The sequence below is a fragment of the Herpailurus yagouaroundi genome, unplaced genomic scaffold, assembly GCF_014898765.1.
Source record: "Herpailurus yagouaroundi ecotype Mexico unplaced genomic scaffold, PumYag 162, whole genome shotgun sequence".
In the NCBI taxonomy this organism is placed as follows: Eukaryota; Metazoa; Chordata; class Mammalia; order Carnivora; family Felidae; genus Herpailurus; species Herpailurus yagouaroundi.
Genome location: NW_024412403.1, coordinates 54,653,680 through 54,678,405, shown reverse-complemented (window position 1 = coordinate 54,678,405; position 24,726 = coordinate 54,653,680).

Genomic DNA, 24,726 nt, shown 5'->3' with positions numbered 1-24,726 from the left:
GGTTTGATGGAACAGAATAGAGAATCTACAAATAGGTCCACAAATGTATGTCCAACCAAGTCTTGACAAAAGTGAAAAAGAAATTTAATGGAGGAAGGATAGTCTTTTCAACAAATGTACTAGAGCAACTGGATATCCATAAATAATTTTTAAAATGTTTATTTCTTTATTTTGAGAGAGAGAGCATGCAAGTCGGGGAGGGGAAAGAGAGAATCCCAAACAGGCCCCCCCCCACTGTGAGCGCAAAGCCTGATGAAAGGCTGGATCTATGAATTTATGATTTCATAACCTGAGCCAAAATCAGAGTCTGACACTTAACTGACTGAGTCACCCAAGCACCCCTAAATAATTAAAAAAAATATAACCTTGATACAAATATCACACCTTTTCATCTTATATAAAAATTAACTCAGAATGGATCACAGACTTAAGTTGAAAATGAAGAGTGTAACACTCTTAGAAAAAACAGGAAATTTTGATATCTAGGGCTATGCAAAGAGTTCTTAAAATTGCCATTAAAAGAATAATCCATAAAAGGAAAACATTGGTAAGCTGGAATTCATCAAAATTGAAAGCATTTGTTCTGAAAAAAATACTGTTAATACAGTAGATGAAAAAATAAGCTACAGACTGGGAGAAAATATTTGTAAACCATATATCCATCAAAGGATTAGTATATAGAGTAAATAAAGCACTCTCAAAGCTCGCTTGTAAAGCAAACATTCCATTAGATAATGGGCATAAGATATGAACAAACATTTCTATGAAGAGGATATCTAAAATGGCAAATAGTCACATGAAAAGTTGTTCATCATCATTAGCTATTAGGGCAATAAAAATTAAAGTCACAAGATTTCACTACATACCTATTAAAATGTATAAAATTGGATAAAATAAAAGCAGTGACAACACAAAATACAGGCATGAATGTGGAGAAATTAGATTACTCATACATTGCCGGTGGGGATGGAAGATGGAAGAGTCACTCAAGAAGATAGTTTGGCAGATTCTTAAAAAACTAAACCTGCAACTACTGTATGACCCAATAGTTGCTCTTTTGGGTATTTGTCCTGAAAAAATGAAAACTTATGTTGACACATAAACTTGTACATGAATTTTATAGAGGTTTTATTTTTTTTTTAATTTCTTTTTACATTTATTTATTTTTGAGAGACAGAGCACAAGCAGGGGAGGGACAGAGGGAGAAGGAGACACAGAATCCAAAGCAGGCTCCAGGCTCTGAGCAAGGTGCCAGCACAGAACCCCACATGGGGCTTGAACCCATGAACTGTGAGATCATGACCGGAGCTGAAGTTGGACACTCAACCAACTGAGCTGCCCAGGCGCCCCCAGTTTTATTCTTAATAGTCAAACCCAAATATCCTTCAAGAGGTAAATGGTTAAACTCAAGTGCCAAGGAATACTATTCAGCAATTAAAAGAAACAAACTGTTAATAAACTCAACAAGTATGAATCTCTAAATCATTATACTGAATGAGAGAAAGCCAATATCAACATGCTACATGCTATATGATTCCATTTCTGTAACATTATTGACATGACAAAATTATAAAAATGGAGACCAGGTAAATGGTTGCTGGGTTATAAGGAGAAAACGTGTGTGGGTCTAAAAAGGCAACATGAGGGATCCTTGTGATGGAAGTTCTGCACCTTGATTGCATCAACGTCCACATCCGGTTGTGATATTACACTATAGTTTTGCAAGATGTTGCCATTGGGAGAAGCTGGATAGATGGTACATGGGCTCTCTCTGTGTTATTTCTTACAATAGCATGTAAGTGCACAATGATTTCAAAGTAAAAAGTTTAATTAAGTGTGGGGAATAAGTTTAGGAATTCTCTGAGCTTGCACCAGTGGGTCAACAAGGCTTAGTACTAAAAGCATTCGAGATTAGTTAAACAGGGCGAAAGGGCCCCAGCATAAGACAAAAGCAGAAAGCTGCTTTCACAGGATGGAAGTGTCCAGAATAGGTAAACAGGGCTGTAGACCACCGCAGCAGGGTGAAATTGCCTGGAGTGGAGCTATAATTAGCAGAAGAAAGGCACCTTGTTGACCCTGAGGTAGCATGCTCCATCTGTCTTACCTCTGTCTTTTCTATCTGTCTTATCTCTGCCAAGTTAAGATAAACAGACCCTGCACCTTGTGCCTGCCATAAGCAGCCATCTGCTCAGTGCCAAAATTTGTTTTGTATTGACCCAGACCCCTAACACCGCATATCTTCAAAACCCCCTTTCTCTCACACACTTAAGTTAATGATCATCGTCTCATTGTCTCTTTCTGAACATCCATCACATTTGTAAGCCTTCTGATCCTAATAAATACGGAGCAAGGACCCTTACTCAGGGCTCTTGTTTCCTCCTGGACATTAGCCTCTCTCATATTCAATTCTGCATCTGCTGTCTTGCTGGACAAGAGAGAACTCCAGACTCAAAGTCTGCGACAATTAAGGAAAACCGGAATGTGAACATGTCTCCTCCCTTCTCAGAATCCTCCAGTCATTTTCCATGACACTAAAACTCAGACTCCTCTCCATGGCTGCAAAGTCTCAAAATAATGTAGCTACTGCTTACCTCTCCACTCATGCCTTTGCTCTTCCTTTCCAGAGCTGGCCTCAGGGACATTTTGTCTGTCATTCCTTCTGCCTAATACACACTTTTCCCTATTTTTCCCATGGCCGACTTCCTCACTTAATTCAGGCTTCTGCTCAAATGTCAACTCTTCAGAGATGCTTCATCTCTCAGCCTATTTGAAGAGGTGTGGTGACCTACACCTCTTTGTCTCTGTCTCTGTCTCTCTCTTATAGAATTTTCTACATACTATCCATAATTGCTCAAAGTTCTGTAAGTTTTAAAATAATTGATATTCTGTTTCAAACCAAATGATACATGAATGCATTTTCCTTATACTAATAAAATATAGAAAGTGTTGAGATCCTCTTTGACCATGAATCTGTGGTTTTTTTTTTTTTTCCCCTCTGTTAAGGTGTTCCTCTGTTAAGGTGTGTTTATTTTCAGATGTTTTTCCGTGTGTGTGTGTGTGTGTGTGTGTGTGTATGCATGTGAGCTCTCCATATAGATTGTATTAGTGTGTATAGTTCTCTTGTTTGTAGGTATGTGGTATTATATGCTACACATTATTTTGCAGCCTGCTTTTTTTCAGTGATATGTGTTGGAAATCTATTCATGATAGTGTCTACAGATATAACTAGTGTTCTGTGGTATAAATGTCCCACATTTTATTCAGAAATTTTATTTACCCTGTTGAAGAACAGACTTTTCCCTAAAGTTTTATTTGTTGTTTAAAATAATGATTAACTAACATCTTTGTACATGTTCCCTTGGGCATATCTGTGATAACTAGTTTGTAATTTGCATTTAATTTCCCATGTAGTGCAATGATTGGGAATGCAGGTTTTAATTTTAAAATGTATGGATTTTTCTTCCTATTTTTTTATTGTTGATTTCTTTTTTTTTTTCTAACATAGCCAGTGAATAACCCTTGTGAGATGCCAAGTTTTAGAAACTTGTTAAATTTTTTTTATAACTTGATACAAATTACTTTTTTGTGTGTGTAAATGTGTTAAAAAACAATGTGTTGTCTTTTATGTGAAGTGTGTGTGTGTTCCAGATCAAACTTAAGTGTTGCATTAAAATCTTCTTTACCAAAACTCTTTTCTATTTTATCTGTTGGTTTCTAACCAAGATGTGGTATAGTCTCCTACTGTGAACTATGGGTTTATCCATTTCTCCTTGGAAATATCACTTCTTTAATAAGTCTTGAATTTAGGTTGTTAGATGTTTAAAATATATGATTTTTACATCTTTTTATTGGATTATTGATTTATCAGTAGGTTGTCAACCTGCTTGAAAGCTTTCACTTTTAAAGCTTTTGCTTTGAATTCTCTTTTGTGTGCTACTGCCAACCCAGCCTTATTTTGCTAGCATTTGCCTTTATTTTCAACTTTCTTGTGTCCTCTTTTGAAAAGCTGTGTCATTATTTTTTATTTATTTATTTATTTTTGAGAGAGAGCACGAGCAGGGGAGAGGCAGAGGGAGAGAGAGAGACAACCGTAAGCAGGCTCCACACCCAGCACAGAGCCTGATGCCAAGGGGCTCGATTTTACCACTGTGAGATCATGACCTGAGCCGAAACCAAGAGTTGGATGCTTAACCCACTGAGCCACCCAGGCGCCCCAAAGCTGTGCCATTTTAAAATAGAATATGATTAGATGAATAGTTTGTTTTACCAAATTTGAAAATGTCTTCTAAAAGATGAGCTAATCACATTTATATTTACTGTGTTTACTGAAATCCTGCTCTCTTGCTCTGTGTTTTCCCTTCCCCATCATGTCTTTTTGTTTCTATTGCCTTCATTCCTGGATTTTGTTAGATGCATCGTTTGCTTTTTTTCTATTTTTGTGTGTTTTCTTTTTTTTAATGTTTGTTTATTTTGAGAGAGAGTGAGAGAGAGAAAGTACATGCGTAGGGGAGGGGCAGAGAGGGCAGAACAAGAGGATGGGAAGCTTCGCGCTGACAGCAAGGAGCTGAGCTCCATGTGGGGCTTGAACTCACAACCACTAGATTATGACCCGAGCTGAAGTAGGATGCACAACCGACTGAGCCACCAGATGCCCCACTGAAAATGATACTTCTATTTTTATTCTTCTAATGTACCCTTTTTAAAAAATTTTCAGCAGAAAAAAAATGTATACTTAAAAAATCCTTATACTTAAAAAAATTAGAGTTATTAAACATCTATATACCCTAACAGAAATTAACTAAGATGGGTTTGCATCCTTTAATTTCCACTCTTTGTCCCAGACCCAACTCAGGTACTTCCTCCCTTCCCCACATACACAGGTGTGTTAGATGTTTTAATAATATTGCTTGTTTAAACTTTGTAATAACATTGAGTAACTTACCATTAGCCCTGAGTTGTAACAATTCCTCCTGGCTTCATTTTTTCTACTTGCTATGGTAACTTCTCCAATAGTTCTTTTACAAAATCTCTCAGGGACAAATGTTCTGAGGCATTATAGATCTAAAATATCCTTATGTTCCTTTCTCTTTTGAATAATAGTTTGTCTCTATAGAATTACAGTGTATGAAGTGACTTGGAAACTGGTCTCTGGATACAGGGGCTGGTCTAAATTACAGAGATCACCAGCCGGTGGGTCGCTCTTGACTTCTTGAACCTGTACCCTCCCACCGCCTGTATCCATCCAAGGCAGATGTACACATTGCCTTTTCTTCCCTCTGTGTCTGTAAGGGTGTGTGTGTGTGTGTGTGTGTGTGTGTGTGTGTGTGTTGAGGGTGTGTATATGTGTGTAAGTGATGGATACTTGAGGATCTCTCTCCTGGCTGATTGAACATTGAATATACAGAAAGCGTTCATGTTGCTGCAGGGAAAAATGTAAGGCACAGAGCTGCTTAATCATCAACCTAATGATGTTGTACACTTTGCTTTACTCTGTCTTTTTCATTAGAGGATAACAAGATGCCTTTGTTAGTTTGCTACAGTGGACATGTAATTGAGCTTCATACTCTCTCAGCTGAATACTTTCAATGCAAACTTTTCAGTGTGAGCACTTGAAGATCGGGGTGTGTCTTAATCTCTGTATAAAAGGCTACTATAACAAAAATACCATAAACTGGGTGACTTATAAATACTGGGTGGCTTATTTCTCACAGTTCTGGAGATTGGGAAGTACAAAATCATAGCACCAGCAGATGTGGTGTCTGGTGGGAACCCACTTTTTAGACTGCTGTCTTTTTGCTGTAACCCCGAAAGACTGAAGAAGTAGGGATCTCTTGGGCCTCTTTTATAAGGGCACTGATTCCATTTATAAAGGCTCCATCTTCATGACTGAAGCACCTCTCAAAGGCCTCACCTCCCCTTTCATCACCTTGGAACCTTGGGGTTAGGATTTCAGCCTGAATTTGGGGAGGGGAACCACAAACACTCAGAACATAGCAGGATGTCATCAGTGATTGTAAGCTACCAGGCCCTAATGGCTCTTGAACCTCTTCAGATGCATGATTTAATGCCCTAAGATCATTCTCTTTGTATCTTATACTCCTCTCATTTATCTTTTCTTTACACTTCTTTATTACTTCATTATTAGCTGGCACTACGTAGCACAATGCTCATTTTGTCATTGAACCCCACTACCTGCCTTTGCCTTAAATTTGGAGAAATGATGGAAGAGGTAGAATCTTTCAAAAGATGATATTTATGGAAAGCATCATAAGGAGAATGGGGGATGTAATTATCACTGGTGTAAAGTGATTGGAAACAAAGTTTTTGCTTGTTTACTTAGTCATGCATTTGGCAAGTATTTATTGAGGATCTCTGTTTTCAACCAAAGTTCTAGGTGCTGGCGATAAAGTAATGGACAAAACAGAGGAAACGAATATGGTCTTGAAGTTTGTGTTCTACTGGTAAAGACAGACATAGTAATTTGAGTACATGTTCTTTGTGTATTCTATCAAATCACTTTCTGAATTCAGGTTTACTGGTCTATATTTGTTTTTCATTCACACTTTGCATTCACTTTCCTTTTGATTTGCTGTTGCTATATTTTGTGGGGAATCACGAATCTATGTGAAATAATTCTGCATCGATAATAATTAGTCCATTCTCACATTGAAGCCCAGGTGATCTATTAAACACATAAGCCTGATTGTATCAATCTATTGCTCAACATCTTTCAGTGATTTCTTATGGATGTTAGAGTACAAGTAAACTCTTTGATATGGCTCCATGATCTAGTGTCTACCTACTTCTCCCTCTGCCTCGTCCTGTTTCCTCTCACCCGTGGCTATACTCATTCTGGTTTTCTCTCAGCTCTTAAACTTTCAACACTTCAATCTACTGTGGGGCCTTTTAGCACCTGTTGAATGCTTTCTTTCTCTTGCTCCTAGTTCCCAGCCCTTGTTTTATTAATTCTGCTCATCCTTCAAAATCAGGCTCATATATCCATTTCCTACGAGTCTTTCTCTGAGGTCTCACTTAGTCAAATCTAGTCAAAGCTCCAATAATATCCTGTTCTGCTTCACAATGCTTATCACTTCTGAAATGAATAATTAGTTTTGTATTGTTTGTTGCTACAGGCAGACTAACTTCTCTGAGGGCAGGGACTGTACCTGTCTAGATCATGGTTTTATTCTCACAATTTAGCAGAAGTCATAATACATTATAGATATTCAGAAAATATTTTTTTGACTAATTAATTAAAAATTTTCAGCCGACTTGTTGTATGGAAAGCATTCATCTGTATATTAAAGTTGTATATTAAAGCTTCTGTAGATCAGGGCGGACTCAGTAACATATGTTTTGTTTTGTTTTGGTTTGGTTTGGTTTGGTTTTTAGATGGGAAAATAAGAGAAGTCTAACTTCAGAAAAATGATGAAATGCACATTAGGGCATGCACTTGGATAAGAGATGAAATGAGTTTTGAGGAGGAAAAGTTCTTTAGTATTTCTTGAGTTTTCTGATATTGACTTGCCTAAATTGAACTTACAGTATAAACCAAGGGTCCCCTGATGAAATGATCATTCAGCTTTTGTTTCTTTCATTGGTTTTGCTTTCAAAAAGCCCTCTGGACATCTATCACAACTACAAAGTGGAAATTGGTTAGCTTCATTTAACACCATATCCTGCTGCAAAGGCCTCACATCAAGGCACTTGCCATTTTACATTCTTCTTATTTTAATAGTTTTCCCAAGTTCAAAAAAACTTAAGAGTTGTAGATAGCTACAGGCTCCCATTGTAAATCGCTTAAGATCCAAGTCTATGAAGATGTTAAAACTCCAGTGTTCTAGCAGTCATAGAAATATAAACTCTCTCTGATTCTTTATCCCAAGACTGATGAAATCACACTGGTGGAATCGGAAAGGCCTTTGGCAACATGCACAGGTCTCTGGTGCTTTAATAAGGGTAGAGTACCTAGGCCTTGGCCGATGGTATTATGTGTGTCTCTAATCTCTAGTTGCAATTTTACACTTGAAGGGCAATAAAAGTTTTCTTATTTTCACTCAAATTTCATGAGATGTGATAGGAAACCATAAAGTAATTTTCTCATAGGAAATTATATTATTAAAAGACAAATTATGTCGCTTTGATATACTTATATTTTGTCCATGAGTATGAAGGCCTGTAGATGGAGTTTGCAGTTTACACAAGTAGTTAATGAAAGTATAAACTTTAGAAGTGGGATTTTTTTTTTTTTATAGATTTTGGAACAAAATAGACACACAGAAATGTATGGCACAGATACTACACCAACAGGCTATTCCTGTTGTTTTATTGATGAAATCCCTTTCTTTGATGTTTGATAGATTTTCTACTAGAAGCAAGTTTGTTTTGTTAAATTGTCAGTCCATAAATATAGCATTATATATTTTGATAATGAAAATAAGAGTATTTCTTATAAATATCTGTAAATATTTTTCTTTTAATTTTTAGAAATATATATATATATATATATATATATATATATATATATATATAGCAATTAGATTTGGTTTAGATTTGTGTATGGAGTGTATTATTATCAGCTCGATATTTAGCATCCAATTAAAAAAATGCTCTGTATATCCTAGCTTAATTGAGGTTTGAAGTAATTTGTGTATGATCAGCTAGGTTAGAAAACTTCTCATTTTGAATGCTGACTTGGGGAGGTGGTGTCAGGAATTATTTAATAACCTAAAAGAACTAGAAAAAGAGGTTAGTAATTATATTTACATTGTAAGATCTATATAGCTCTTTATTTATTAAACTGACCTCTAACTCAAGTTAGAAAATTATTTAAGTCTTCTGTGATAGCCTGCAGACAATAAATCTTCCTATTGGTGTTCCTTTAGCTGAATAAGCATTGTAGTGTTGTCTATTTTTAGTTTTGTGATTATGGCACTTGGAGCTTTGTGTAGTTTAATTGTCAAAACATGGCCATTTCTTTAATTTGTTATTGGGCAGTTCATCAGGCGATTTTGTAAAGTGTTATAGTGAAAGGAGTTATAGCTCCGTAGGAACTCCCCTGAAGTCAGATTCCATGTAGGGATATAAATGTATGGTTTAATCATACGATGGGAAAATACTTGCATAGGATTTCCTTGTATAATAACTGAGCTAAAACAGGTGAAAATAGAGTAGTTACTATTTACCTAGCAACTACCTTTGACCAAGCCCTGTGATAGGTTCTTTAGGGGCATGATCCTTCATCCTCATAACAATCCCCTAAAATGTAGCTGTGATATTGCAACAGTCTCCATTTTACATAGGAGAAACTGAGGCACAGATTTCACAAGTAACTTACTTACTGTCACCCAGCTAATAGGCAGAAGAGCCTAAAATTCAACCTGGTGGGTCCTTCTTTGGTAAAATAGACACCCCTCCCCCTGCTCATATCTTTTGGCCTTAGATTTTATGACATTTATTTTTACTGTAGAGGAGATTGTGTCTCTCCATCTTTGTTTTCAGATCAGTGAATGTAAATTTCAGACAAATATGGTATGGCAGGCATAATAATGGCCTTCCAAAGATGACCACGTTCTAATCCCTGGTACCTGTGAATATGTTAGATTACATGAAAAGGGATTTTGCGGATGTTGTTAAATTAAGGACTCTCAGATGGAGAGATCATTCATGAATTATCTGAGTAGGTCCAGTGTAACCAGAGATCCTTAAAAGAGAAAAAGGCAGACAGGACTGGTTGTCAGAGTCAGGGGGAGAGAGTTGGGTGTTGTTCCTGCACATCTGGCTTTGAGATAGAAGAAGGAGCTGTGAGCTAAGACCTGCAGGTAACCTTTAAAAATTGGAAAAGGCAAGGAAATTCGTTCTTCTCTAGGTTCTGCAGGGGAAATGCAGCCCGAACAGCATTTTGATTTTTATACCCAGCAAGACCTGCTTTGGACCTCTGACTTTCAGAATTGTAAGATGATAAATCTGTGTTGCTTTAAGCAATTTGTTATAGAAGTAATAGGAAACTAACACAGATGATGTTGATGTAACTTTAAATTTAGGTGTGAGATCAGACCTAAGATTGCCTTTTCTCCTTAGTGGGAGCCCAGAAATACCACATAGAAGGTGCTTAAGGCTAGCAATGTGACTGAAATGGGGAGCTGGTAGACTTGTATTGACTTGTACTGTACAAACAAATGCTTTTTATTTTTTTAAAAAATCAAGCCACCGTTTCTTCTTCCTCATTTAATCGTTCATTTACTTATACCTTGATTTTACTTTACTAGCTTTTTGACTTGGGGGAAAGTAAAATCACACTTGAGTTTCCTGTTGTCTAAAGAATGTTGTGAGGACATTTGGCAATCTTTGATCTCCCCCAGTGGACTCATTAGTACATGATAGGCTCTCAGAAATTGATAGCGATGCTGAAAAGTATGTCATGTTTCTAACCTGACTCCAGGACTGCTGTGAGTGTATGGAGAGGCAGTCAGTGATAAAACACTATGTGACCCCTGAGGTACTATGTAAGGGTCAATCTCTTCATTACACTATCAATAAATTGGATGCAAAATGTTGAAACATACATGCATGGAGAAAATGAGGCCTATTTTACTGATCAAAAGGTCACTTTAAGTTATTCCTTTCCCACTCAGCAATCTTGTCACTCTGTAGCTAGGCCCTGGAAAGGTTTGGTTTGGCTTTCTTGCTAATCTCACTGTGCCCTTTTGCAGGAGCCCCAGACACTACCTCCCTGTGATCTGGGAAGGCAGATGAGAAGCTTGTTTTCAGTTGCAGCCGTCTCATGAGATTCCTAATTCTTTGTAGTTAAAAAACAAACAAACAAACAAACAAACCAAAAAACAGGCTACTCCTCACTGAATCTCAGTTTTGACTCATACAGAGCAGTAGAAAGAACAGGGCTGTGGAGTCTGAGACACTGAAGTTTGCATCTGACTTTTCTCACTGATTAGTTGTATAGCTTTGGGTAAATTGTCTTACCCTTTTTTGCACCTTAGTATTCTAACCCATAAAAGGTGAGTAATAATGCCTACCTTGCAGGGTTTCTGATATTTAATTGAGATAATATATGTAACAGGTATAGGACAGGGCCTTGAATTTAGTAGGCATCCAGAAATGGTCAATAATTTGCAGAAGTGTTGGGGGAATTTGCAGGCACTAAACTGGTGATTTAGTTTTCAACATTTCAACATATTTCTCTAGGGGTGCGTGGGTGGCTCAACTGGTGAAGTGTCCGACTTCAGCTCAGGTCATGATTTCGCGGTTTGTGGGTTCATGGGTTTGAACCGTGTCGGGCTCTGTGCAGAGCCTGGAGCTTGCTTCAGATTCTGTGTCTCCCTCTCTCTCTATCCCTTCCTCATTCTTACTCTCTGTTTCTCAAAAACTGAATAAACATTAAAAAAATTAAACATTATTTCTCTAGATCCTCAGTCTTACCAGTTCCCTGTAAATTCAAAGGGTGAAAGTGAGAAACTAGAAATAATCTAGAATTAGCAATTTAGGCTTTCAATCTTAATATACACTTTTTTTTTCAATGGCATGATGGAGATATAGAGGCAAGAGTTTGTAGGACTGTCTGCATTGCCCGAAAAGCTAAGACTTGCTTGTCAAGCACATCTGCATTGTTAATAACTGTTTCAATTTGCCTTGTTCATATAATACATTTCTTTAATGTGAGATTAACTTCAATTAAAGCCCTTTGTGTCTATGTTCATTCTTAGATTTTCCCTCTAATTGGTCTCTATGCATTTCTTTTGCATTAGCTCCAATTTACTTGTGCCTATGATTGCAGTTAGAACTAAGCTGAACTTTTGAATTTTGGCTATGAATCTTTTTTTTTTCCAGATAGTTCAGTAATGTGATCTATTATTAAGCTAGTGAAAGTAAAACCTTGTGAAAATTCTTATGATAGTTATAACTGACATGGTTCCTTTTCTAGAGCTGAAAGGATTAGAGAAACTCAACATCTGAGATATTGATTGTGTAAGATTCTTCATTCTCTGTCTTTCTTAGGAAATGAAAGTTTTCCAGGCAGAGCAAATGCACTGCAATGTTGCACAAGCTTCTAATATTGATTGTCGTTAAGAGTTGTACAGTATTGACTGTATTGATTTAATGTCTTATGGACAATGAATACTTACAATTCTGTGTCTGAATGAGAGAGAGAGAAAAAGAAAGTGGGTCATTGAAATTGCTGAATATTCTAATTACTGACATCAGTTATTACTTCCTATAAAGAAAAGCAAGTAAGTAAGACCCGTGGGGCCCTGATGATGGAATTCACAAGGCCCTGGGGCAGCTCAAAGTGATTACTTATATGTAACTGTTGGTTTATTCCAGAAGGGCAGTAGATGCTCAGGGACCAGGAGGAGGGGAAACTAAGATATGCAACTGTATTACACAGAAGTAAGGAGAACAGAATCCTCTCAAGTGATGTGTTTCTGAAGAGATGGACCTTCCAAAGCTTGCGGGTCTGTCTTTAGCTTCTGAAATATGTAATAGGCCCTCTGACTGTGTAGGCAATGATGGTAATATGTGGTCCTGTGTGTATAACACTGGAATGAAAGAAGGTAACAATGGAGAAGGCATTTTTAATTTGTTGGCACAATAAGTCCCTATACCATGTCTGTTTTAATTTATATTATTTATGCTTCTTCAGTTAGGGAGTAATTCCCTTATGCTTTGTAATAGTTATATATTTATGTGTTATAATAATATAATATGCATAGAACATACAATGTATTTATAGCTAGGAAATGTACAATGTAAAAAAGTTGGAAAAGTTTGTTGACCTATAATATTTCTTGAGGTTCTATTTAAATAAGAAATTGAGGAAAGGAACAGGATAAGATTTTCCAAGTGGAAGGAACTTTACTCAGTTCCTTTGTTTTACAGTTGGAGAAGTCTGTATGTTAGAGTAATGAAGTGATTTCCCACAGAGGAAGAAAGGTGAATGGCAGAGTCACCATTAGACTCAGATTTGTAAATCTATAGTCCAGGGCCCTTTCACTGAACTCATTGGGAATCCTTCAGTGTAATCAGATAGAAATATCTAAGAAATGCTTAAGAACATAAATTAATTTAAAAGATGGTTATTGAATACTTATTACATTTCAGACACTGTTCTCAGTGCATATAACACTGGAGCCTAGATGCTGGTGGGAGGAGATAAACAATAAACAATAAACAAGCACAGAAGAACTCTGTGTGTTGGACTGTGACGACACAGTGCTATGGATGGTAAAGCAGGAAAGAGATGAAGGTAGTGATATTTGAGCGAAATCTAAGCTAAGTGAAGAGGAGTCTTTCCGACCTTTAGGGAAGAATATTTCAGAAAGAACAATAAACGTTCTTAAAGAAAGAATGTACTTGATGAGTTTGAAAAGATGCAAGGAAACCATTGTGGCTGGAGCAGAGTGAATTAGAGGGAGAATGGAGAGAGATGAGGTTAGAGCTAACACAGGGGTAGATGATAGGGGGCTTTTGAGGTGATTTTGAGGATTTTGGACTTTGAGTCATGTGATTGTTAGTTTTATACGTCAAATTGCTTATACTATAATGCAGGTCACTAATTTGGGTGTTGTGAAAATATAACATCTACAACCAGTTGAATTTAAAGGAGATTATCCTTGATACTGTGGTAGACCTAATGCAATCAGATCAAAGGCTTTAAGACCAAAGCCTGAGGATTCCTGGAGCAGAAGACATTCAGACATATAACTACCCAAGTCATAGGTAGTATGACTACATACTACCTGAGTTTTCACCCTGCTTGACTGCCCTCTATATTTCAGACTTGCCAGCTCCCACAATCATGTGAGTCAATTCCTTAATATAAATCTTTTTATTTTAGTTCAATTTTCTGTTTAATTAGTTCTGTTCTGTTGGTTCAGTTTATCTTCAGATCCCCAGCTGATACAGTTAGGTAGCAAACTATTCCATGGTTTTGACCAGAGAAGAAATAGCATCTTGCTTAGGTTGAGAATAAGGTGTACAGGTTTAAGAATGGATGTAGGGTTACTGGTTAGAAGTCTATTGCAATAACTCAGGGGAGAGATGATGGTAACTTTTGCACTAGGGTAGTAGCAATGGAGGTGGTTAAAAAGTGGCAGATTCTGAATATATTCTGAAGGCAAAGTCAACAGGATTTCCTGATGGATTAATGGGAGTGTGAAAGGGAGAAGAATCAAAGTTATTCCATGTTCTTTGGCTACACATAGAAAAAGGAGGTTGCCATGGACTAAATTGAGGAAAATTTAAGAAAGATCAATTTTCACGAAAGGGGAAGACATGGCTTCAGTATTCACATGGTAAATTTACGATTCTCATTAGACATCCAAGTGTAGGTAGGGAGTAAGCAGTTTGGATGTAACAGTGTGGAATTTTGTGAGAGAGATCAGATAGGAGGTATAATGTGAGGGGGTCTTCAGAATATGTATAGCTCAAGAATAAAGGATATATCCAAAGAAGTGTGTGTAGACAGAAAAAGAAATGATATCAAGGGACTTGAGCCCTGTGGGTACTCCAACGTTAGAAATATGGGGGCACCTAGGTTGCTCAGTTGGTTAGGCATCCAACTTCAGCTCAGGACATAATCTCACGGCTTGTGAGTTTGAACCCCACATTGGGCTCTGTGCTGACAGAGCCTGCTTTGGATTCTGTGTCTCCCTCTCTCTGTGTCCCTCCCTCGCTCATACCCTATCTCTCTCTCTTCCTCAAAAATAAACATTAAAAAAATTAAAAAAAGAAATATGGAGGATGGGGAGGAAATGAGGCAGCTGGTGTGATGGGAGGGGAACCAATAAAGAGGGGTGCCCCAGAAGACACGTGAAGAATGTAGCTGAAAAAGTGTCAACTATGACAAATTATGTTTATAGGCTAAGTTTATGACCAAAATTTGATGACTTGAGTTACAATGCTGACCTTCACCAGAGCCTATTTGAAGTAGTGAAAACAAAAGCCTGATTAGAGAGAAAGGAGAGAAAGTAGAAAGGGGGGATATCCATGTGCTTTTAGGAGTTTTCCTTTTGCAAAGAGTACTTGCTGGATCTGGGTGTGAGGTCAAGAGTATTTTTTTTTAATTAAAATTTTTTTCTTTGTAGTGGTATTATTATTATTATTATTATTATTATTATTATTATTATTACTATTTTAAAGATGGAAGATAAAACATCACATCTCTATGTGCCTGTGAATGATGTAGTGGAGAGAGGGATATTGCCCACAGGAAAAAGGGGAGAGTTGTACCTGAGGAAACAAGATGAGAAGGGATCTAGTGAGCCAGTGGAAGGTTTGGCTCATAAAGGAGCTAACATTCATCCATAGCACTGGGAGAGGAGACAGTGGACATACAAGGGCTCACATGCAGGTGGGTTAGTAGATATGGAAATGGGAGTGTGTGGAAAATCTCTTCTGATGGCCTTGCTCTTCTAAATGATAGGAAATAAGACCATCAGCTGAGAGTGAGCACACCTGAGGAGAGGTTAAGATTTGAAGGAAAGAAGACTGACGTGGTCATCTGGGGTGGAGAGTAAAAAGAATTAAGAAAATGTGGGCAGTATAGGTTCTTGTCAGGGACACATGGAGCTCTGGGCTTCTGTCTTTACTATTAATGATAAAGGTTGGGAAGTGTTATTAGGTTTTCCCTTAAATTGACATTTTTTCCATGCTGATTGGTAAAGAAGTAGAAATTTAAGCCAGAAAAAGAATGAATTCTGGTAAATGAGTTTAAAGGTGAATTCTTATGAGATTTGTTATGTACTAGGCCCCCCCTTATTTGTGGTTTTGCTTTCTGTGGTTTGAGTTACCTGCAGTCAACCACTGTCCAGAAGCAGATAATCTTCTTTCTGACTTGTCAGAAGGTCAGTAGTAGCCTAATGCTGCATCACAATGCCTATGTCACTCACCCCACTTCACCTCATTGAGTAGGCATTTTATCATGTCACATCATCACAAGAAGAAGGGCAAGTACAGTATAATATATTTTGAGAGAGACCACATTCAAATAACTTTTATAAGTTATTTTATTAATTGTAATTGTTCTATTTTATTGTGTGATTGTTGTTAACCTCTTACTCTGCTTATTTATTTATTTATTTATTTTAATTTTTTTTTTTAACGTTTATTTATTTTTTTGGGACAGAGAGAGACAGAGCATGAACGGGGGAGGGGCAGAGAGAGAGGGAGACACAGAATCAGAAACAGGGTCCAGGCTCTGAGCCATCAGCCCAGAGCCCGACGCGGGGCTCGAACTCACGGACCGCGAGATCGTGACCTGGCTGAAGTCGGACGCTTAACCGACTGCGCCACCCAGGCGCCCCTTACTCTGCTTATTTAAAAATTAAACTTTATCATAGGTACATATATATAGGAAAAAACATAGCGTATATATATATGTGTGTGTATATATATATGTGTGTGTATATATATGTGTGTGTGTATATATATATGTGTGTGTATATATATATATATGTGTGTATATATATATATATATATATATATATATATATAGGCCTCAGTACTGTCCATGATTGCAGTCATCCACTGGAGGTCTTAGAATGTATCCTGTGCAGATAAGGTAGAACTACTATGCTTCCAGAAATTCTATTAGAATTCAGGGTGCTCAGCTGGTTGAGTGACTGACTTGATTTTTGGCTCAGGTCATGATCCCAGGGTTATGGCATGTGAGCCCCCTGTTGGGCTCCTCGATGGAGCCTGCTTAAGATTCTCTCTCTTTCTCTCTCCCTTCCTCTGCCTCTCTCCCCCACTTGCTCACATTCTCTGTCTCTCAAATAAAAGAATTAAATAAATAAAAAAAAATGTATGTTCCAATTTCCAGGCCAGAAATTGGGTGACGGGGAGATGTTGGTGTCAGAGAACCAATATTACCAAAGGTGTCAGAAGACATTAAGTCTTATCCAAGCTATGGTTGTGACAATGCCATTTGATAAAATTAAGCCTAAAATTATATTTCTGAGAACAGCTTGCATTGGGAATTTTTACAGTCATATAAGTAAGAATATGGAAGGTTTGAAGAAAATATGTGTTGTTAATTATCATATTATCACTGATATGATGTTGATATTGTCAAAAATGAGACTCATCAAAGAACATGATTTGGCAGCTGCTTTTGAAGATGACTCTTCCTTTAGATTACTCTTCCTTTAGTATGTTGCCAAACGTCCTTTCCTCTAAAGACATTCAGGCCTTAAAAAACAAAACAAAAAAACACCAAAATAACAACTTCTGATTCTTTTTGACACTTGTGAAATGATAATGGAAGCTTTGAATATTTTTGCTTAGAATTCACACCTATTTAATTCCAAATAAAGTTGTTGAAACAAATAAGAAAGATGGCCTTAAAACAAAGATATATCAATTCAGACAGAGCAATCTAAGAAAATAGTTTTCTTTTTAAAGTTGCATTTTAATAATGATAAAAAACCAAGCTCCTTTAAAAATTATCATTGGCACTTATTAAAACAAATTTTTCTCTGAGTTGGACATAATGCACTTGACATGACAATATATTTCTTTGCTAAAACCTTGAGGATGTTTTAACTTAATGTAATCATAATTGTCTGATGATTTTACTGCTTAAAAACATAACTATCAATATTAAGAGAAAGTATAGTTACTGTAACTTTTGTTGTAAAATGGTAGATTGATTCTTAACTAAATTTTAGAGGCATGGATGTGATCATTTTGGAGTTCTTTTTTAGTGCTCTCTTCTGGAAGACAACTTTATAGTTGCACTTTGATGAGTAGAGTTTATGCAATGTTTTAATTAAGAGAAAGTGATCTTTCACATAGTGCAGTAGCTATGAGGGTGCACTGTTTAGATCTTCATCATGGAAAGAAGTTCTTCTTCTCCTGCAAGAAGTACAGTTAGTGGATAGCTTCTAGTTCTGGCACCTTCAGGGTCCACCTCAGCTTTCCAGCCAAGGTAACACACTTCCTAGGCAGCCTCTGATCCATAACTGAGCAGTGTGGAGGTACTGGGCCTGGTCATCTGCCCAAAGTGTGACTCAACTTAAAGGTACTGTGTTCAGAAGTTCCGCTCATTGGCACTAACGTCTGAAATATTTCTGTATTCATCCTCTCCTGTCTTTTTGCTTTCACAAGTGTTAATCCCCGCCTCAATAAACCCTTTGCACTCCTACCTCCATCTAGTGTTTGCTTCTTATAGGATTCAACTGCCAGTAACATCCCCCTGAGATGTTCAGTTTATACTTGTTGAACATTCCTCCTCCCTCCATGTGTCAAGTACTGTTAGATGCTAGGACTACAGACATCACTTAAACATGATTTCTATACTAAGCAGCTCACAAACTAATTGAGGAGAGAGCACCATAAACGTGAAATGCAAGGGAGCCTAAGTAAAGAGCTATGGAATTTTATTAGTTTTCAATCACTGTGTAACAAATCACCACAAACGTCTCAAACTTAAAACAGCACTCATTCGTTATCTCAGAGTTCTGTAAGTTAGATGTCTGAGCAGGCTCAATTGGATTCTCTGCTTAGTGCCTCACAAAGCCAAAATTGGTGATATTAGCCACTCTGGGCTTGTATATGGAGAGTCTAAGGAATAATGTACTTCCAAGCTCATTCACATTTCTGGTAGAATCTAGTTCTACTGGTTGTGGTACTCAGGTTCCTGTTTCTTTGTTGGTTGTCATTCAGGGCCTTTCTCAGCTTCTAGAGATTCTTCATCATGTGCCTTCCCCACCCCCGCCCATCTTCAAGTGAGCAATGGTGTGTTGAATCCTTCTCATGCTTTGAATCTTCCTGACTTCCTCTTCTGATGCCAGCCCAAGGAAACTCTGCCTTTAAAAGGCTCATGTGATTATATTAGGCCCCACCTGGATAGACTCCCCTTTGATTAACTCGTAGTCAACTAATTAGTAATCTTAATTACATCTGTAAAATCCCTTATATTAATTAACATAATCAGGGCTTGCATGAATTCTCATTGCATTCACAGTCCTGGGAATTAGGCAGAAAATCTTAGGGGACTATTTTAGGATTCTGCCTGCCACAGAACATAGAGGCAGAGTTCAAGATGGTGAAGTTGAAGAGGCAAAAATATCCATCGCAAAAAAATTTCCATTATAGCAGAACTGGATTTTTAAAGATGAGTAACAGTAGGGTCAAATGGGGGCAGTATTGGGCAAGAGTTGAAGATCTGAAGTCTTATAGTATGTGCCAGGCTATATACATAAGTAGGATCATTGCTTGGAACACTGATGTGATATTCTAAGAAACTAAGCTTAGGAATTAAGCTTGGTTGTTGGGAAACCATCAGAGGCTTTTAAGCAGGTGATTGGCATGTGTATTAGAGAGTGATTTGACAGAAATATAGATGGTGGTTATTATAGAGTGACACCAGACAGCGATCAAATAGAAGCTGTGAAAATTATCTGGAAGTGACTGAATCAGGACCTTGGTAGCAGAAGAAAAGGGATGCGGAAGAAAAGGGAACTTTTAAAACTTAGGGGGTAAATTTTGTATCTCTTAATGTTGACATGTCTGGAAAATGCCAGAGGAGAAGCAGGCTAGGGTGACTTTTTATTTAGGCAACAGTAGGTGGAACTTCTCTAAATTGATGAAAGGATGAGAGTAGGAAAGGCAGATTGGAGGGAGGAGACAAAAGTCAGTATTGGAGCTGTTGAATCTGAAATAATTGTGGAACATCCATAACACCAGATTTTTTCTCTCCATTGCATCGGTGCAAAAACTTACTCTTCCAATGCATATTAAAAATAAAATAAGAAAAACCTTCCTGAAAACTCTCTTGCTACCAGTTTGTTTGTATTCCCTCCTGCTTCTTTGTAGCTAAACTTCCTCCACGTATCATCTCCTTGCAGTCACTTTCCTTTTACTTTTTAGTGCTTCTCCAGTTCAGCTTCTAAAATTTTTTTTATGTTTATTTATTTTTCAGAGACAGAGAGACCACAGAGTGTGAGCTGGGGAGGGACAGAGAATCTCAGACAGGTTCCAGGCTCTGAGCTGTCAGCACAGAGTCCAACGTGGGGCTTGAACTCACAGACCGTGAGATCATGACCTGAACTGAATGCAGACACTCAACCGACTGAGCCACCCAGGCCCCCTATCTCTAGTTCAGCTTCTTAACCCATCCAAGCAGTGCATCAAAACTGCTTTTCAAGGTCAGAAGTGGCTTTCATATTACCAAGCCAAAAGGACATTTTTCTGTCCTTAATTTATTCAATGGTCCAGCAGTGTTTGATGTAGTTGACCTGCTACCTAAATCCAAAACTTGACTTAGTAGTACACAGTCCAGACCTAGAGAATGAGAAATTATAATCACACATCAAGTTCACCATAGCAAAATGAAAGTAACAAATAAATAATGCGAACCATGCATTTAAGACATGTTCTCACTGTGTTTTCGAGTCAGAGAATGAAAAATTGTAGACTAAGCAGTTCAAAACTGGATGCAACACAATTCTGTTTTTTCTTTGGAAGAATATCTTATTTCATCAGAAGCTAAAGGCTTTGCCTTCACGTTGATCTTGTCCCCTTACAGGTCTTCCTAAATAGACCTAAAGAGGCAAAAAATGTTACTAAGATTTAAAAAGATTTCAGAAGTGAGATTGAAACTGTTCTGAGGCCAAGTCAACCATTGTTTCCATTATTCCCTAGCTTTCATTCTTATTTTCCATTTCATCTAAATTTCATGTTAAAAAAGTAGGATACCAGGGCGCCTGGGTGACTCAGTCAGTTGAGTCTGACTCTTGATGTTGGCTCAGGTCATTATCCCAGGTTTGTGGGATTGAGTCCCACATTGGGCTCCATGCTGAGCTGTGAGCCTGTTTAAGATCCAGTCTCTCTCTCTCTCTCTCTCTCTCAGGCCTTTCTCCTGCGCTCCTGCTTTCTCTCTAAAGTAGAAATAAATTATGAAATATTGTAGGAATGTAGGGTAATATAAAGGTACCACTATCTATTTAATTGTGAAGTAATTTAATCACTTTTACTTTATGGCAGAGGAACCATTAATTCAGTTCCCCTGTTTCTCAATCTCATCTATTTTTTATGTTTTTGCTAAACATATATGCAATCCTATATGGTATATAGTTTTACTGCATATTTTCATCTTTGTAGATGTTGAATCATTGGGTATGTAGGTCTTTGTCCAACATATTTGCAATTTATCTATATTAAATATCTATTTGCAATGAATTCATTTCCACTGTTAACATTTCAATGTATGATTATGTTGAAATTCATTTACTTGTTCTTTTGTTAGACATTTAAGTTGTTAATTTTGCTATTGTAATATATTTTTTTAATTATCCCCTTTAAAATTTATTTATTTTTGAGAGACAGAGTGAGAGCATGAGTGAGGGAGGGGCAGAGAGAGAGGGAGACACAGAATCTGAAGCAAGCTATAGGCTCTGAGCTGTCAGCACAGAGCCTGACGGGAGCTGAATCTCACAAACCCGTGAGATCATGACCTGAGCTGAAGTCGGACGTGTAACCAACTGAGTCACCCAGGCGCCCCTGGAATTATCCCCTTATAAATATGTGTGGTTATTTATCTGGTGTATATATCTATAAGTATTCTTTCTAAATAGTAGGTATAAACTTCTCAGAATTACTAGATACTGCTAATTGCTCTAAAAAGTAGTTGCCTTTATCAATGGAATATAAAAATGATCAGTTATTTTTCTTGCCCAAACAGTATTTTCAGAGATGTGAAGTTATATTTAGAGTTGGTTTTAATTTTTACTTCCTTCTTTTCTACTGAGGTTAAATATCTATTCATATTTAATGTTTACTAGTTGATATTACTTATCTGTCAACTATCCATATTTTTTTCACTTTTTACATTGGATTTATAGTCTTTTTTATTTTATTTTTTAAATTGAGGTATAAAATTGACAAACAACATTATATTAATTTCAGATATACAGTATAATGATTCAACATTTGTATATATTGCAAAATGATCAGCACAGTAAGCCTAGATAATATCACCACACATAGTTACAATATTTTCTTGTGATGAGAACTTTCAAGATTAATTCTCTTAGTAACTTTCAAATATACAGTGTAGTATTATTAACTATAGTTGCCATGCTCTCCATTATGTCCCCATGACTTATTTAGTTTATAACTGGAAATTTGTATCTTTGACTCCCTTCACTCATTTTGTACTTCCCTCTTTCCCTACCCCTGGCAACTGCCAATCAGTTGTCTGTGTTTATGAGCTTGTTTTTTTTTTTTTGTTTGTTTTTTGTTTTTGTTTTGTTTTTTAAGATTTGTGTGTAAGCAAGATCGTACAGTATTTGTCTTTCTCTGACTTAGGATAATTTGGATAATATCCTCAAGGTCCATCTATGTTCCTGCAAATAGCAAGATTTTATTTTTTAAGGCTGAATAATATTCCAGTATGTGTTTATCCATTTGTCCACTGACGAACACTTAAATTGTTTCCATATCTTGGCTATTGCAGATAATGCTGCAATGAGTGGGGGAAGGTGTATATGTATCTTTTTGTCTTAGTGTTTTAGTTTTCCTGAGATAAATACCCAGAAGTAGAATTGCTGGATCATATTATAGTTTTATTTTTAATTTTATGAAAAACTTCCATACTGCTTTCCATAGTGGCTGCACCAATTTACATTCCCACCAACAGTGCACAAGAATTTCTTTTACTCTACATCCTTGCCAACACTTGTTATTTCTAATAGAAATAACATGGTTTGGATTTGCATTTCCCTGTTGATTAATGATGTTGAGCATCTATCATGTGCTTGTTGGCCATTTGTATATCTTTGGAAAAATGTCTATTCAGATCCTCTGCCCATATTTTAATTGGATTGTTTTTGTTTGTTTTTTGTTTTTGTTTTTTTGCTATTGACTTGTATGAATTCTTTATATATTTTGGATATTAACCCCTTATCAGATATATCATTTGCAAATATTTTCTCCCATTTGGCAGGTTGCCTTTTTATTTTGTTGATAGTTTGCTTTGTAGAAACTTTTTAGTTTGATGTAGTCTTATTCATTTATTTTTTGCTTTTGTTGCCTTTGTTTTTGGTGCCAAAGCAAAAAACTCTTTGCCAAGACCAATGTCAAGAAGTTTACTGCCTATGTTTTCTCCTAGGAGTTTTATGGTTTCAGGTCTTACCTTCAAGTCTAATCCATTTTGAATTAATTTTTGTGTGTGGTATGAGGTCCAGTTCCTTTTTTTTTTTTTTTTTTTTTTTTTTTTTTTGCCTGCTGCTGTGCAATTTTTCCAACACATTTATTGAAGAGACTCTGATTTCTACACTGCAAATTTTGGCTCCTTTGTCATAATTAATTGACCATGTATTTGTCGGTTTATTTCAGGGCTTTCTATTCTGTTCCAATGATCTATACGTCTGTTTTTATGCCAATACTGTACTGTTTTGATTACTGTAGCTTTGTAATATAGTTTGAACTCAGAGTATTGCCTTCAACTTTGCTCTGCTTTCTCAAGATTGCTTTGGCTATTGTGGGTCTTTTGTGGTTCCATACAAACTTTAAAAGTGTTTGTTCTATTTCTGTAAAAAAAATACCATTAGAATTTTGATAGAGATTGCATTGAATCTATAGACTGCTTCAGGAAGTATGGACATTTTAATAATATTAATTTTTCCATACCATCATCATGGAATATCTTTTCATTTATTCTTTAGTTTCTTTTATCAGTGTCTTACAGTTTTCAGTGTACAGATCTTTTAATCTCCTTGGTTAAATTTATTTCTAAGTACTCTATTATTTTTGATGCAATTACAAATGAGATTGTCTCATAATTTTTCTCTATTGATTTGTATGAACCTTTTATATATTCTGACAAATAAATGTGGTGGGCATAATTATATGCTTACTCAGTATCCATAACTCTTTTGTTACTCACGAATCTGATATTGTCTGTGGCATCAGTGAGCCTGGCTGAAACTACTTTATTTCTCAAACGTCTTTGTAGTGACAGGTAGCCATTTGATACAATTCTCATAAATGAGATGTCAGTGAAAATCCAAGAGAAGGGCATCCTGTTCAAACAACAACAACAAAAAAAGCAAAGTCTCTAAAGTTGAAAGCAGTCTTCTCTCTGCATTTTTCCTATCTTTTTCTTCCAAACTGATATGAGGACTGTGAGCTGTGTTGAAGCCCTGAGACAACAGTGTGAGGATATATTTACTAATAATAGTGAGAAGAGATATAGAAAGAGCCTAGATTCCTGATGATATCTTGGAGTCCATTGCAAACCCTCCTACCTTCGAACTTCTCATTGCATGAGACAAATGTGTTTAAACAACTGGTGTAATGTTGCATTTTGGCTTTGTTTTCTGTTTTAATTTACCATATGTTTTGCAAGTATTTTCTCTCTTATGAATTATCTTTGGATCTTTATGTTTCTTAACAATGTTTTAAACTTTAGTATTGTAGGCTTTTTGGAATTCTTTATCACATTGAAAAAGTTTTCCTCTATTTCTTGTTTACTGAGAGTTTATCATGAATAGGTGTTGAATTTTGTCAAATGCTTTTTCTGCATCTATTGATATGACTGTGTGATTTCTTTTTTAGTCTGTTCATGTGACAAATTATATTAATTGCTTTACACTTTTTTTAAGTTTATTTATTTATTTTGAAAGAAAGAGAGAAAGTGCACAAACAGGGTAAGGGTGGGGAGAGAGAGAGAGAGAGAGAGAGAGAGAGAGAGAGAGAGAGAGAGAG